The sequence below is a fragment of the Mustela nigripes genome, chromosome 14 (assembly GCF_022355385.1).
Source record: "Mustela nigripes isolate SB6536 chromosome 14, MUSNIG.SB6536, whole genome shotgun sequence".
Taxonomy (NCBI): domain Eukaryota; kingdom Metazoa; phylum Chordata; class Mammalia; order Carnivora; family Mustelidae; genus Mustela; species Mustela nigripes.
This window is the reverse complement of record NC_081570.1, coordinates 35,951,012-35,966,218: the sequence shown is the minus strand read 5'-3', so window position 1 is coordinate 35,966,218 and position 15,207 is coordinate 35,951,012. Positions and strand designations below refer to the sequence as shown.

At 37.6% G+C, this 15,207-nt stretch overlaps 1 protein-coding gene across 2 annotated transcripts in view; it reads left to right on the top strand.

Moving 5' to 3' along the window:
- The window catches only part of PIK3R3 (phosphoinositide-3-kinase regulatory subunit 3), a 122,320-nt gene that overhangs the window by 59,339 nt on the left and 47,774 nt on the right, over positions 1 to 15,207 (top strand). The gene's annotated exons all lie outside the window — the stretch shown is intronic.

Here is a 15,207-nt window from a genome sequence, read left to right as displayed (position 1 = left end):
GTCTGTTCATGTCCTCTGCCCATTTCTTGATTGGATTATTTGTTCTTTGGGTGTTGAGTTTGCTAAGTTCTTTATAGATTCTGGACACTAGTCCTTTATCTGATATGTCGTTTGCAAATATCTGGGAGAAGATATTTTTAAATGACATGTCCAATAAAGGGTTAGTATCCAAAATATAAAGAACTTATAAAAGTCAACACCCCCAAAAATGAATAATCCAATTAAAAAATGGGCAGAAGACATGAACAGACATTTCTCCAAGGAAGACATCCAGATGGCCAACAGATGAAAAGATGTTCATCATCCCTGATCATCAGGGAAATGCAAATCACAACTAAAATGAGATACCACCTCACATCTTTAGTTAGAATGGCTAAAATCAACAACACAAGAAACAAGTGTTGGTGAGAATGTGAAGAAAAAGGAACCCTGTGCGCTGTTGGTGGGAATGCAAACTGCTGCAGCCACACTGGGAAACAGTATGGAGTTTCTCCCAAAAGCCAAAAATAGAACTACCCTACGATTCAGCGATCACACTTAAAGGTATTTACCCAAAGAATACAAAAACACTAATTCAAAGGTAAACCTGTACTCCAGTGTTTATAGCAGCATTATCTATAATAGCCAAATTATGGAATCAGCCCAGTGTCCATCAACTGATGACTGGATAGAGAAGATGTGATATATCTATAGCCATAAAAAGTGAAATCTTACCATTTGCAATGACATGAATGGAGCTTGGGAGTATAATGCTAAAAGTGAAAGAAGTCTGATAAAGACAAATACCATATGATCTCATTCAAATGTGGAATTTAAGAAACAAAACAAACCAGCAAAGGGGAAAAAAAAGACAAATCAAGAAATAGATTTTTTAAAAAATTTTATTTATTTGAGAGAGAGAGAGGGAGGGAATGAGCATGGAGGGGGGGCAGGTGTTGCTGGGAGGAGAAGGGCAGATGGAAAAGCAGTGAGCAGCGAGCCTGACTCAGGTATTTGAGGACCCTGGGATCATGACCTGAGCCAAAGGCAAACGCTTAACTGACTGAGCCACCTAGTCCTCCCAAGAAATAGGTTCTTAATTATAGAGAAGAAACTGATGGTTACCAGGAGGGATGTGACTGGAGTTGGGGAAGGTTAAACAGGTGATGGAGATTAAGGAGTGCACTTGTGATAAACAGTGGGTGATGTATAGAATTGTTGAATCACTAAATTCCATATTAATATAACACTATATTAATTAACTGGAATTAAAATAACTTGAAAGAGGAACAGGTTTTGTTTTTAAAAAAAAAGGCTCCGGTTTCATTCTGGATCTACTGACTCCGAAGTCCTAGGGAGTTGGATTGAGGCATCTTCATTTAAAAAGTTTCACATGTAGGGTGCCTGGGTGACTTAGTCAGTTAAGCATCTGCCTTTGGCTCAGGTCATGGTTTGGGGTCCTGGGATCAAGCCCTGCATCTGGCTCCCTGCTTGGTGGGCAATCTGCTTCTCCCTCTCCCTCTGCCTGCTGCTCCGCATGCTTGTGCTTTCTCTCTCTTTCTCTGTCAAATAAATAAAATCTTTTAAAAAAAAATGTTTCATGTGTGATTTAAAGTTTTAAAAAATTACATATAGCAAAATTTGTTCTTTTTAGTGTATAGTTTTAAGAGTTTGACAAATGTGTAGTGATACCTTTTATTAGGATAGAATAGACCAGAGGACTAGATTTGGTGAGGATGAGATTTTTTAAAACTTAGAGTCAATTAATTAACATATAGTATATTATTAGTTTCAGAGGTAGAGTTCAGTGATTCATCAGTTGTGTATAACACCCAGTAATCATTACTCAGTTACCCCATACCCCCACCTGAGTTCCTTCAGCAAACCTGTTCCAAATTCTGTTTAAGAATCTCTTTTGGTTTGTTTCCCTCCATGTTTTCATTTCATTTTATTTTTCCCTCTTTTCCCCTATGATCCTCTGTTTTGTTTCTTACATTCCACATATGAATGAAATCATATGATAATTGTCTTTCTCTGATTGACTTATTTTGCTTAGTATAATACCCTCTAGACCAAAACCACAGTAAGATATCAGCTCACACCAGTCAGAATTGCTTAAAACTAAGTCAGGAAACAACAAATGTTGGCAAGGATGCAAAGAAAGGGGAACCCTCTTACACTGTTGGTGGGAATGCAAACTGGTACAGTCACTCTGGAAAACAGTATGGAAGTTCCTCAAAAAGTTAAAAATAGAGCTACCTTATGACTCAGCAATTGCACTACTAGGTATTTACCCAAAGGATACAAACGTGATCCGAAGGGGCACCTGCACCCCCATGTTTATAACAGCAGTGTCCACAACAGTCAAACTATGGAAAGAACCTAGATGTCCATTGACAGATGAATGCATAAAGATGTGGTGTATATATATATATACAATGGAATACTACTTAGCCATCAAAAAATGAAATCTTAAAACAATGTGGATGGTGAGGAAGATATATTTGGTTTTGAACACCATCTAATTTCTTACTGCACTAAAACTAGCCATAGAATTACGATTATTAAACTGAATTGACATTTTCTCCATTAAGTTTAGATTAGGGACATGTGCACATTTTTTTGTGTGGGGAGGTGGGTAGAGAGCCAGATAGTGACTATTTCAGGCTTTGTAGCTCAATTATGGTCTCTGTTGCATATTCTGTGAGTGGGTGTATGTGTGTGTTTCTAAACATTAAAAAATATAAAAACCGTTCTTTGCACTGTACAAAAATAGGCAGAGGGCCATCGTTTGCTGACTCCTGGGAGATAATAAATACAACAATAAATCAAACTCTGATTTGTAGCATTTGCTGGTTTCTGAAGTGTACATACTCCCACTGTGACTGATTTTTAAGCTACTAGTGTGTTACACTGAATGAAGAGTTTGAAAGAGATGTGCGGTAGCACAAAGTATTTCTACTATATAAATACAGCAGTTGTAGATAGGTAGATAAAACATAGTAAAATATTAATGAAGTAATAAATTTTGAATGTTTATTACCTTTCTCTTTTTTAAAAAGATTTTATTTGAGAAAGAGTGAGCACAAGTTGGCGGTGGGGGGAAGGCAGAAGGATGAGCAGACTTCTTGCTAAGTGAGGACCCTGATGTGGGGCTCAATCCCAGGACCCTGAAATCATGACCTGAGCTGAAGTCAGGCACCTATACAACTGAGCCTTCCAGGCTCCCCTCGTCTTTTTATTTTTATTTATTTTAAAGATTTTATTTATTTATTTATTTGACAGATCACAAGTAGGCAGAGAGAGAGGGAGAAGCAGGCTCCCTGCTGAGCAGGGAGCCCGATGCAGGGCTCCATTCCAAGACCCCAGGATTATGACCTGAGCTGAAGGCAGATGGTTAATGACTGAACCACCCAGGAGCCCCATTTTAATAATTTTTAGGTGTACAGTTCTTTGGCATTAAGTACATTCACATTTTTGTGTAACCATAAGTATCATTCATCTCCAGACCTTTTCATCTTACCTCACTGGAATTCTGTATGTATTAACTTCCCATTCACCTTCCCCCAGCCTCTGGCAGCCACCATTCTACTTTCTGTCTCCATGAATTTGACTACTCTAGCTACCTCGTCTAAGAGAAATCACATAGTCTTTGTCCTTTCGTGACTGGTTTATCTGTCATTTTGTGACATGTCTTCAGGATTCCTCCATGTTGTAGGATGTGCCAAAATTTCCTTTTTTAAAGGGTTTGTTCTTATTTAAGAATGATATACTAGGGAAACAAGCCATAAGAGACTCTTAATCTCAGGAAACAAACTGAGGGCTGCTGGTCAGTGGCAGGGTATGGGGGAGGTATAGGGTGGCTGGGTTATGGACATTGGGGAGGGTATGTGCTATAGTGAGTGCTGTGAATTGTGTGAGACTGATGATTCACAAACCTTTATCCCTGAAGCAAATAATAAATTATATGTTGATGAAAAAAAGAATAAAAAGATTGAAAAAAAAAAAAAAGGAATGATATACTAAAAAGCTGATTGGAACCTCCATGTCAGTGATCAAGCTATGTTAATTGGAGCCCTTCACTGAAAGTTGGTGAGATGTGAATATCTTTTTCTTTGGTAACCCCCAAATATCTATATCTTTAGGGCTTTTTTTGTGTTCTTGTCAGTTTACCCAGAGAAAAATCTACCTGACTCCTTCCTGGGAATGAAAACTTGGTGGTGCAGTGTTCAAAGAACTGAGGTGGGGAAGGAAGTTGGGACATCTATCTTTTCCTTAATTCTGCTATTTTCATTTAGGGACTTACCCTAGTCCTAGCTGTGGTTGGTGTTCCCTGAGTCCAGAGCATCTCTAATTGCTTCTCTGGATCAGTAAGTTGACAGGCAGCCTTTGTGTGGTGTGGAGGAGGGGTAGTTGACTGGTTGCTTGGGGGTTGGGGTAGAGAACTAGGGATCTAACTCCTCTTTCTGTAGACTTGTCAGCTAGTTCTTCAGGTTATGGTCTCAGTACTCAGTCTTCCTTTCAGAGATGTGTTGTGCCATCAGTTTCCGGCTGCCCAGAACACAGTGGTGTGAATTAGATTTTTTGTTTTTTTATTAGACTTTATCGTTTCAGGCTTAGGTTTCAGTTTTTGCAGTCTACCAAGTCAAATTCATCTATTTGCTTTTTCTGTATTAAAGTTTTGTTGCTATCATCTGCCGTTGTTTCCTCTCTTCATTTCTTTGCTATTTTTTGTTTAAACCGTTAAAAATATTTTTTATTGCCAATTTGGAGAGATTTTAGAGGTAGTAAAGAACCACATGTTTTAAATCAACTGTATTTTGGCACTTGTAATCTACTTGCCCAATTTTTTTTTTCCTATCGCATAGAAGATTTTCAAAGAGAGACATGTATATACTTCTTGCTACTCAAAGTTTGGACCAACAGCATTGGTATCACCTGGGAGCTTGTTCGAAATGCAGAATTCCAGGCCTCAATCCATACCTAGCCAAGCATATTCTATATTTTTATAAGATCCCTGGGTTATTTGTGATTTATTATAAGTAAATGTGAGAAGCACTGGTCTAATTCACTGTGCCTGGTACAGCACTTGACACATATTAGGTGTCTTCTGTTGGACACTCAGCTATTTAGAAAAGACTTTCTTATTAGAAATACTGTTTTGGGATCAGAGTATAGATATTATTTGAAGCTATGGGAGTAGATGCAAGTATAGAGTAAAAAGTGGGTCAAGGAAATACCAGTTTTAAGGTGTGGATAAAGGAAGAAAGGGCCTTCTAGGAAAATTGAGAGCTAAGGAAGAACAGAGGCCCAGAGTATATGAAGTGTGGGAAAATGAGCAACCTTCTAAGAGCAAGAGCTGTGAGATTAGTAGTGTTCTTCAGGAAAAGCCAGACTTCAGAGCAGGCTAGGAAGTGGGGGAAAAAACACTTTCTGGGAAGATACTGAAATAATAAAATACTTTAATTACAATGTAGGGAGAATGATCAAGGAGGAAAGCCCAGAAGACATAATGGAATGATGAGCAATGAAGAGATGGTTTAGTAGGGGAGGCGGCCACACTGGGGTAAGAACACAGGAGATGACAGGTGACTAAAATGAACTTCCACTCTCTCGACCTTGTACTCTCCATGTTTCAGGCATTTCTTTAAATTCTCTCTTGGCATTTTTTTTTTTTTTTTTTTTTTAGATAGACATGCTGTTCCTTTAGTGTAGGACACCATCTTTTCTCCTTGATTCTCTCTAGATGCAGTGCCCTTATTTTGTGCTCCATGGCAACCCATTTTTTTTCTGTGTCTGTTTCCTTTTTTCTTTTTAAATATTTATTTGAGAGAGTGGGCAGGAGAGGCAGAGGGAGAGAGTGAATGTCAAGCAGACTCTTGCAGAGCCTGATGTTGGGCTCAATCTCAGAATCCTGAGATCACGGTATGAGCTGAAACCAAGAGTGGATGCCCAGCTGATTGCACCACCCAGGGTCCCCCATCACTCTTTTTTTAAAAAGTTGAGATCAAATCATATACTATAATATTTACCCTTTAAGATACACTTTAGGGGCGCCTGGGTGGCTCAGTGGGTTAAGCCACTGCCTTCGGCTCGGGTCATGATCTCAGGGTGCTGGGATCAAGTCCTGCATCAGGCTCTCTTCTCAGCAGGGAGCCTGCTTCCTCCTCTCTCTCTCTGCCTGCCTCTCTGCCTACTTGTGATCTCTCTCTGTCAAATAAATAAAATCTTAAAAAAAAAAAAAGATACACTTTAAAAATACTTTTACTGTGTTTAACCATAGCACAGTAATTATATGTTTTACTTATTTAAATTGCCCACCAGGGGTGCCTGGGTGGCTCAGTTGGTGAAGCAACTGTCTTCAGCTCAGGTCATGATCCTGGAGTCCTGGACTCGAGTTCTGCGTAGGGCTCCCAGTTCAGCAGAATGTCTGCTTCCCCCTCTGACTCTCCCCACTTTGGTGCACTTTCATTCTCCCTCTCTCACATAAATAAAATCTTAAAAAAAAAAAAAAAAGATTTTATTGGGGCACGTGGGTGGCTCAGTGGGTTAAGTCTTTGCCTTCGGCTCAGGTCATGATCTCAGGGTCCTGGGATCAAGCCCCATATGGGTCCTGGGTCCTGCTGAGCAGGGAGCCTGCTTCCCTCTCTCTCTCTCTGTCTGCCTCTCTGTCTACTTGTGATTTCTCTAACAAATAAATAAAAGTAAAATCTTTAAAAAATTATTTATTTGAGAGAGAGACAGAGCATGAAAGGGGAGGTCAGAGGGAGAAGCAGACTCCCTTTGGAGCTGGGAGCCTGATGGACTCAATCCTGGGACTTCAGGATCATGACCTGAGCCACCCAGGTGCCCAATAAATAAAATTTTTAATAAAAAAAATACCCATTTGTCTATCTTGTCATTATCTTTGGCATCTGGCCTAGCACCTGTGTCTAACAGCTAATATTCATTGATTGCTGTGTGTCACACACTGTTGTAAGTTTACATATACTGACTCATTTAATCATCTTATGAGGATTTAGCCCTATTTTATGGATGGAGGAGACTACTTTAACCCTATTTTATGGATGGAGGAGACAAAGGCCTAGAATAAGTAGGTCAGCCACTGTTGAATGAACACATTTATTGTGTGTACCGTGTACCAGCCACTGTGCTTATATGTTTGGGTTACAGAATTAAGAAAGACTTTGGTCAGAGTTTCAGACAGAATGTTGGTTAAAGCTTCACCCTAAAATGAGGGATATATAGCTGGCTCCTGGTTTTGTGGTACTCGGAATCAAAAGGCTTGAAGTCTCTCTGACTGCTTATATAATTGGGTGTGCCCCTTCTCCCTCTATCACAGACTGGAGACATATATTCAAATGTTGTTTTAGCCCTTTTTCTTCCATTTTTTAAATTTAAAGCCATCCTTTATAAAGTCAAACCCTAGCATAGACTATAAGGGCTGAGATCTGCCATTCCTCCCTGGTTTTAATAAGTACCTCACTCTGATTCTTAACTTTTTAAAATTAAATATTTTATGTAGAAATAATTTCAAACTTACAGAAAAGTTTCAAAAATAAGAACACAAAGAACATAATCAGGTTCACTTGTTAACATTTTATTCAATTTGTTTTATAATTCATGTTCTATATGTATAAAGTCATACTGTTCTTTTCTCAACTATTTAAGTGACAATCATCCTGGTCCTTAACCCCTAAATACCGTAATATATATTTCCTAAGAATAGAAATGTTCCTTTATATTCCCCAGTATACCATAATTCTTAATTTCAGTACATTTAACTTTGATGTGATACTTTACTGTTTATAAATTATTTATAGATTACAACTAAAGAAATAATCTTTTTACAGTGCTATAGCCCCTGAATACTCTCTTTAATTAAAAAATACCATAGTGGGCACCTGGTTGGTTAAGTGCCTGCCTTCAGTTCAGGTCATGATCTCAGAGTCCTGGGATCAAGCCCACATTGGGCTCCCTGCTCAGCAGAGAACCTGCTTCTCCCTCTCTTTCTGCTGCTCCCCCTGCCTGTGCTTTCTTGTTCTCTCAAATAATTAAATAAAATCTTAAAAAAAAAAAACCAAAGGGAATTTTTGAAAGTTTTTCTAAAAAGTTGGAAAACATATTGTTGGGCCCTGCTGGTCATGGCACTCAGCTCACTAAGGATTAGGTTTGAGCAGTTTAGCATTTGCATTGAAGTTTCCGCAGGAGGAGATCAATTGCTCCTTTTGCTGGGTTTCCATTAGACTTTGCTTTTACCTTTACTATAATATTTACTTCATTCTGCTGAGTGTTATGGTTAGGTGTTTCTCTATGTTGTTCATGTAGGTTTGTTCTTTTGAGTGCTGGAAACACCTTGTCCTTGTACCTTTTATAGCTATAGCAAAATGCTTTATACAGTGTAAGTTTAAACTGTTAATCCTTATAAATGGATAAGTAGAAGAATTTTAAATTTTGCAAAATTATAGGTCCAACTCTAGCTCTTTTATAAGCCACATCAAGTCCTTTCCAAACAAGATAGGTATAAGTAGCATTTAGGAAAAAAGTATGGATTATAGCAAGGTCTTACCCCATCTAGTAATTTTGGTAGCCTGATTTTTTTTTTTTTAGATAACAGCTTTTTAAAAAATAACAGATAAAATTCACATAGCGTAATAATTCGCCCACTTAAAGTGTATAATTCAGTAGGTTTAAGTATATTCACAGAGTTTTGCAACCATCACCACAAACAATTTTGTAACATTTTCATTACCCTACTCTGCACACATTAGCTATCCTTCCCTTTTCCTCCTTAATCCCACCACAAGCCCTAGGCAACCATTAATTTATTTTTTGTCTCTGTAAATTTGCCTGTTCTGGATAGTGGAATAATCTAATGTGGACTTTTGTGCCTTGCTTTTCACTTAACCTAAACAATTTCATGGTTCATATATTTTATAAAATATTTCAGCAGAGTTGCGCAGTGGAAGTGTGCTGGGCCCATATTTTATAAAATATTTCATTCCTTTTTACCGCTAAATAATATTCCTCTGTATATACCACATTTTGTTTACTCATTCATCTGTTGATAGATATGGGGTTGTTTCCACTTTCTGGCTATTACAAACAATGCTATTATAAACATTCATACACAAGTTTTTTTTATGGGCATATGTTCCAGTTCTCTTGAGTATATAACTAGGATTGAAATTGCTGGGTAAGGTGATGACTAGGTTTAACCTTTTGAGGAACTGCTAAACTGTACAGTTGCATCATTTTATATTTCCAACAGCAGTGTTGGAGAGTTCCAGTTTCTCCACATTCTCATCAACACTTTTTTTTGGATTACAGTTTATCTTTGAATAATGTGAGAGTTAGAAACACCAATCCCTGTGTAGTCCAAAATCTCTGTATAAATTTTGACTTCCCCAAAATTTACCTACTAATATCTTATTATTGACCAGAAGCCTTACTGATAACAGAAACAGTTGTTTAATACATTTTTGCATGTTGTATTTATATACTGTATTCTTACCATAAGGCAAGATAGAGAAAAGAAAATGTTAGTTAAGAAAATCCTAAGAGAAAATAACTTACAGTGCTGTATTTATTGATTGTGTAAGTTTATGTTGTCTGTTTACAAAATCATCTTTCAATACCTGCATGAATGTGATATGATACAAAACACTGTGAGATCTTATATATATTACTAACAGCAGACATCAAAAGTTAGAAGATAATGGGATGCCTGGGTGGCTCAGTTGGTTAAGCGGCTACCTTCGGCTCAGGTCATGATCCCAGTGTCCTGGGATCGAGTCCCACATCAGGCTTCTTGCTCGGTGGGGAGCCTGCTTCTCCCTCTGCCTCTGCTGCCACTCTGCCTGCCTGTGCGCGCGCTCTCTCTCTCTCTGGCAAATAAATAAATAAAATCTTTAAAAAAATATTTTTTAAAAATGAGAAGATAATGTGAAAAAATTCATATGTATTTGCAGATACAACAATTCATGCATTGATAATGAAGCATCAGTATGTTTGGCAATGATGACAAAAACGTTTCATGCAGTTCTTGCTATATAGTTCTTAGATTTTCCTATCAAAATACATGTATAACAGATAAATTTATTATCTACAGTATGTACATATAGTTCAGTACGATGATTATTTGCTGTTAAGTGGAATTTGATCATCGTAAGATCTTCATCCATGTTGTCTTCATGTTGAGTTGGTTGAAGAGGAGGAGGAAGAGTTGGTCTTGCTGTCTTAGGGTGGTATAGGCAGAAGAGGAGGAGGAGGGGAGGCAGGAGAGGCAGGCACACTTGATGTAACATTATGGAAATATGTAATAATTTCTATCTGACATTTTTGCTTTTCCATTTTTCTAAAAAAATGTTCTATACAGTACCAGTCCTTCTACCATTTCAGTGCTTGTATCATACAAATGAAGGCAAGATAGAGAAAAGAAAATCCTAAATGAAGTCAAAAGCAGTTTTGAATATTTGGAACACTTCTGCCAGATTGTCTAATGTCAGCTTGTTTTCTGGAACTGCTTCTTCACCTTCTTGTCATCTGACACCGGTTCAGTAGCACTCATCTCCATCATGTCGTCTTCTGTTAATTCCTATGATGTGTCACTTAGCTCTTGAATTTCTCCAAATTCTTAAAACCCTTTACTCGCCACCTTTTTCTTCTTTTTTTTCTTCCATATCCACTGTCTTTTTCATGATTTTTTTGATTAACTCTGTTGTAAATCCTGTGAAATCATGTATAACATCTGGACACTATTTTCTCTAGCAGGAATTTATTGTTTCGGGCTTGATGGCTTTCACTGCTTTTTGTGTAACAGTGATGGCATCTTCAGTGATGTGATCCTTTTAGACTTCCATGCTGTTCTATCAAGGTTCTCTTCCCAAGTACTGATAATCCTTTCCAATGAGTACTGTACATGATGAGCCCTAAAGGTCATTATGACTCCCTGATCTAAAGGCTGATTTAGAGATGTGTTTGGGGGCAAATAGGTCATTTTAACACTTTTGGTATTGAATTTGTGGGGTTCTGGGTGGCAAGGGACATTGTCTGATATCAAAAGAACTTTAAAAGGCAGTCCTTTACTGTCAAGGTACTTCCTGGCTTCAGGGACAAAAAGCATCAATGGAACTAATCCAGAAAAATGGTTCTCGTTGTCTAGGCCTTGTTGTATAACCAAAAGACGGGCAGCTGGTGTTTATTTTTTTCTCTTCAAGTCTCAGGGGTTAGCAACTTTATAGATAAGGGCAGTTCTGATCATAAACCCAACTGCATTTGTGCAAAATGGTAGCGTTAGCCTATCCCTTCCTGTCTTTTTTTTTTTTTTTCTTTTTAAATCCCTTCCTGTCTTAAATCCTGGTGCTTGCTTCTCTTTCTTACTAATGAATGTCCTTTGTGGCATTTTTTTCCAGAAAAGGGCACTTTTGTCTGCATTAAAAACCTGTTCAGGCAGACATCCTTTCTACTTCATGATTTTCTTAATGGCCTCTGGGAACTTGTCCGCTGCCTCTTGGTTGGCAGAAGCTGCTTCTGCTATTATCTTGACATTTTTAAAGCCTCTTTCTAAAATTACCAAACTACCCTTTGCTGGTTAAATTCTCCAGTTTTAGATCTTTCACCTTCCTTTTTCTTTAAGTTGTCCTATAATGAGTTAGCTTTTTCCTGAATAATATTAGAGTCTATAGGTACCTTACAGCAATCCTGCACCCACATAAAGGCTGCATTTTCAATACAGGATAAAAAGGTATCTCCTAAAAAGTGCAAGGTTTTTGCATCCACTGGCATAGCTGCAGGGATGGCTTCTCAAATTTCCTTTTTTTTTTTTTTTTTTTTTTAAAACAATGGTCCTTAGACTGGTGGGCAACTGCAGACCTCAGTCAAGCAGTTCAACTTTTTCTTGTAATGTCATGACTTTTCTTGGCTTCTTGGGAGCTTTCAGCATCACTAGTGGCACTTTGTATGGGTCCTCTGGTGTTATTCTAGGTGGAAGAACGATGGGAGATTACTTTTTACGGCAAAATATAATTCACGGAGAGATGAACTGTTCATGCAGAGATGATTAGTGACACAGGGCATTTTAAGCTGATGCTCATAACGCTTGAGCTCACTGCAATAACAACAGGAGATGGCTACAAAATTATTAGAGTAGTACAGTATGTACTACAGTCAATTTTATGCAGTTATGATTTAATACTGTATCTTTACCTTTGTTTATAACTCCCTCAGCTGCAAATGGGGCCATGTACAGTCTGTATGTGTTTGCATAAAAGTTTGATAAATTTTAACTTTTTATGATTTGTGTATATTTTATGGTAGTAAATGAAAAAATAGACTAGTATATACATACATTTTATGCATTCATGATATACTTAACTTTTTCTTAAGCTTTCTGATATTTCTATCAAAATATCTTTGTCTTTGTCTGCAAGTGCTTTGTCTGCAAGGTTTTTCAAACTGTTGCAAATCTCCAAGAAATTTTCTAACATATTTATTGGAAAAAAACCAAAAAACCCCTGTGTATAGAAGGACCCATGTATGCAGTTCAAACCCCTGTTATCAAAGGGTCAACTGTATAGTCATCCTAAAGGATGTGAAGTGGTATATATATGTATATTTTTAAGATTTTATTTATTATTTATTTGACAGAGAAGGAGAGAGGGAGAGAGCTCTAGCAAGCAAGGGGAGAAGCAGAGGGGAGGGAGAGAGAATCCCAAGCAGACCTCACACTGAGCCTGGAGTGCCACAGGAGATGGATCCCATGACGCTGAGATCACAACCTGAGCTGAAATCAAGAGTTGGATGCTCAGCCAACTAAGCCACCCAGGCGCCCCTGGAGTGGTATCCTATTGTGATTTTAATTTTAATTTCCTTGAGGGCTGATACTCTCTTTTCATGTACTTGTTGGCCATTTGTATATCTTCTTTGGAGAAATGTCTATTCACATCCTGTGCTCATTTTTAATTCAGTTATTTGTCTTTTTATTAAGTTGCAAGACTTCTTTACTCTGGATACAACTTTATTAGATATGATTTACAAAGATTTTCTGCCATTCTCTGTGTTGTCTTTTCACTTTCTTGATGATGTCATTTGAAGCACAAAAATTTTTAATTTTGATCAAGTCCAATTTATCTGTTTTTTTTTTTTCCTTTACTTTGTGCTTTTGGTTCCTATCTAGTCCAAAGTTATGAAGATTCAAGTCTGCTCTCTTTAAAAAGTTTTACAGTTTTGGGCTGCCTGGGTGGCTCAGTCAGTTAAATGTCTGCCTTTGGCTCAGGTCGTGATTCCAGGGTTGTGGAATCAAGTCCTGCATTGGGCTCCTGGCTTGGGAAGGAGCCTGCTTCTTCCTCTGCCTGCTGCTCCCCTGCTTGTGCTCTCTCTCTCTCTCTCTGCCAAATAAATAAATCTTTTTTAAAAAAAGGTTTATAGTTTTAGCTTTTACATATAGGTTTTTGATCCATTTTGAGTTAATTCTTGCAGTGTGATGCAGGGGTCTGACTATATTCTTTTGAATGTGGGTAACCAGTTGTCCTAGCACCATTTGTTAAAAAGACTATTTTTTTCAACATTGAATTTTTTTACATCCTTGTTAAAAACATTTGACAGTAAAGAGTTTCTGTTTTGAAGAACATATTCACATTGTTCCCCTTTCCCCCCATATTGTCTTTTTTGTTAATTAAAAAAAAATGTAGAAACCATCTCAAACTTACAGAAAAGTTGCAAGTACAGTACTAATAACTTATTTTCTTGAACTGTTGAGAGTAAGTTGCTGACATGATACCCTGCAATGATCACATTTTTGTGTATTTCCCACCAATAAGAACATTTTCTTATATAATGGTGACACAAAACCAGAAAATTAATGTTGATACATTACAGTACCAATCTTATTCTCAGCTCCCATTCAAGTTTCATTCTTGTTCCAGTAATATCCTTTATAACAAAAAGAATCCAGTCCAGAATTACACATTGCATTTGTCATGCTTCTCTAGTCTTTTTCAATCTGGAATGATTCCTCAATCTTCTTGATTTTCATGACCTTGACAATTTTGAAGATTACAGGCCAGTTTTTTTGTTTGTGTTTTTGTTTTTGTTTTTGTAGAATGTCTCTGAATTGTGATTTGTCTGATGTTTCCTCATGATTAAATTCAGTTTATATGTATTTGGCAGGAATATCCCAGAAGTGATATTAATGTCCTTCCCAGTGCATCCTATTGGGGGCCCAAGATTTTATCATTACTGGTGGTATTAACTTGATTGATTACTTGATTAAGGTAGTGTTTGCCAGGCTTCTCCACTATTATTATTTGTCTTTTTACTTTTGTGACTAATAAGCATTTTGTGGGAAAGCCCTTTGAGATTATATAAATCCTTTCTGTTAATCTTTTGGTTTTTCATTTTATTCATTTACATCTGAATGAGCACATGGATTCTTATTTTGTTTTGATGGCTTATATTACCTTACTATCATTTGTATCAATGCTTGAGTTGTTCCATATTTGATAGTGGAAACCCCTTCAAGGTGGCTTCTTTATTCTTTTGTCAAGGCCCCTCATTTTCGAGCACTTGCTCTTTACTTTTTGGTATAACATGATGTTCGAGGTTCATTTGGTTCTTGCTCTAGCCCAGCTGTAGCCCAGCTCTACCTCAGCCTTGGAATCTGCTTTTCTTCAAAGAGCCCTGGTTCTTTTTAGTAGAGAATAGCATTAAAAACTAAGATCTGGGTGCTAGTTATGCATACGTGGGATGCTGCTGATCGTAGGACTTCTCAGGGGACAGAGGGAATAGTTTTATTACCTATATGTATAGACATCTGCATCTCTCTTTCTATTAAATTTCATGAGTTCATATCAATAGCTATAATTCCAGTTCAAACTAGAGGGATCCTTCTGTTTTTTTTTTACCTTTCCATATTTGTAACTTCCTTTTTAGACTATGAGAAACCTGCTTCCTATTATTTTTAATAGTTGTATTTATTTGATCTATTACTCCGTATGTACCCCATCTCTTGTAGTCATTGCTGCATTCCCTCGACACCTCCCAGCCTCCCCTCCCCCAAGTAGAAACTCCACCCTTATCTGACTTTGTCCCATTATATTGGTATGCCCTCTTCTGAGGATTGTGTCCTCATTGGCTTGGTCTCCACTATTCTGGGCCATCCGGGCCCTATGCCACTGCACTTCTTCCTTCATTCAGATTTAGCATCTCATGCCAGGCTACACTGGTGAG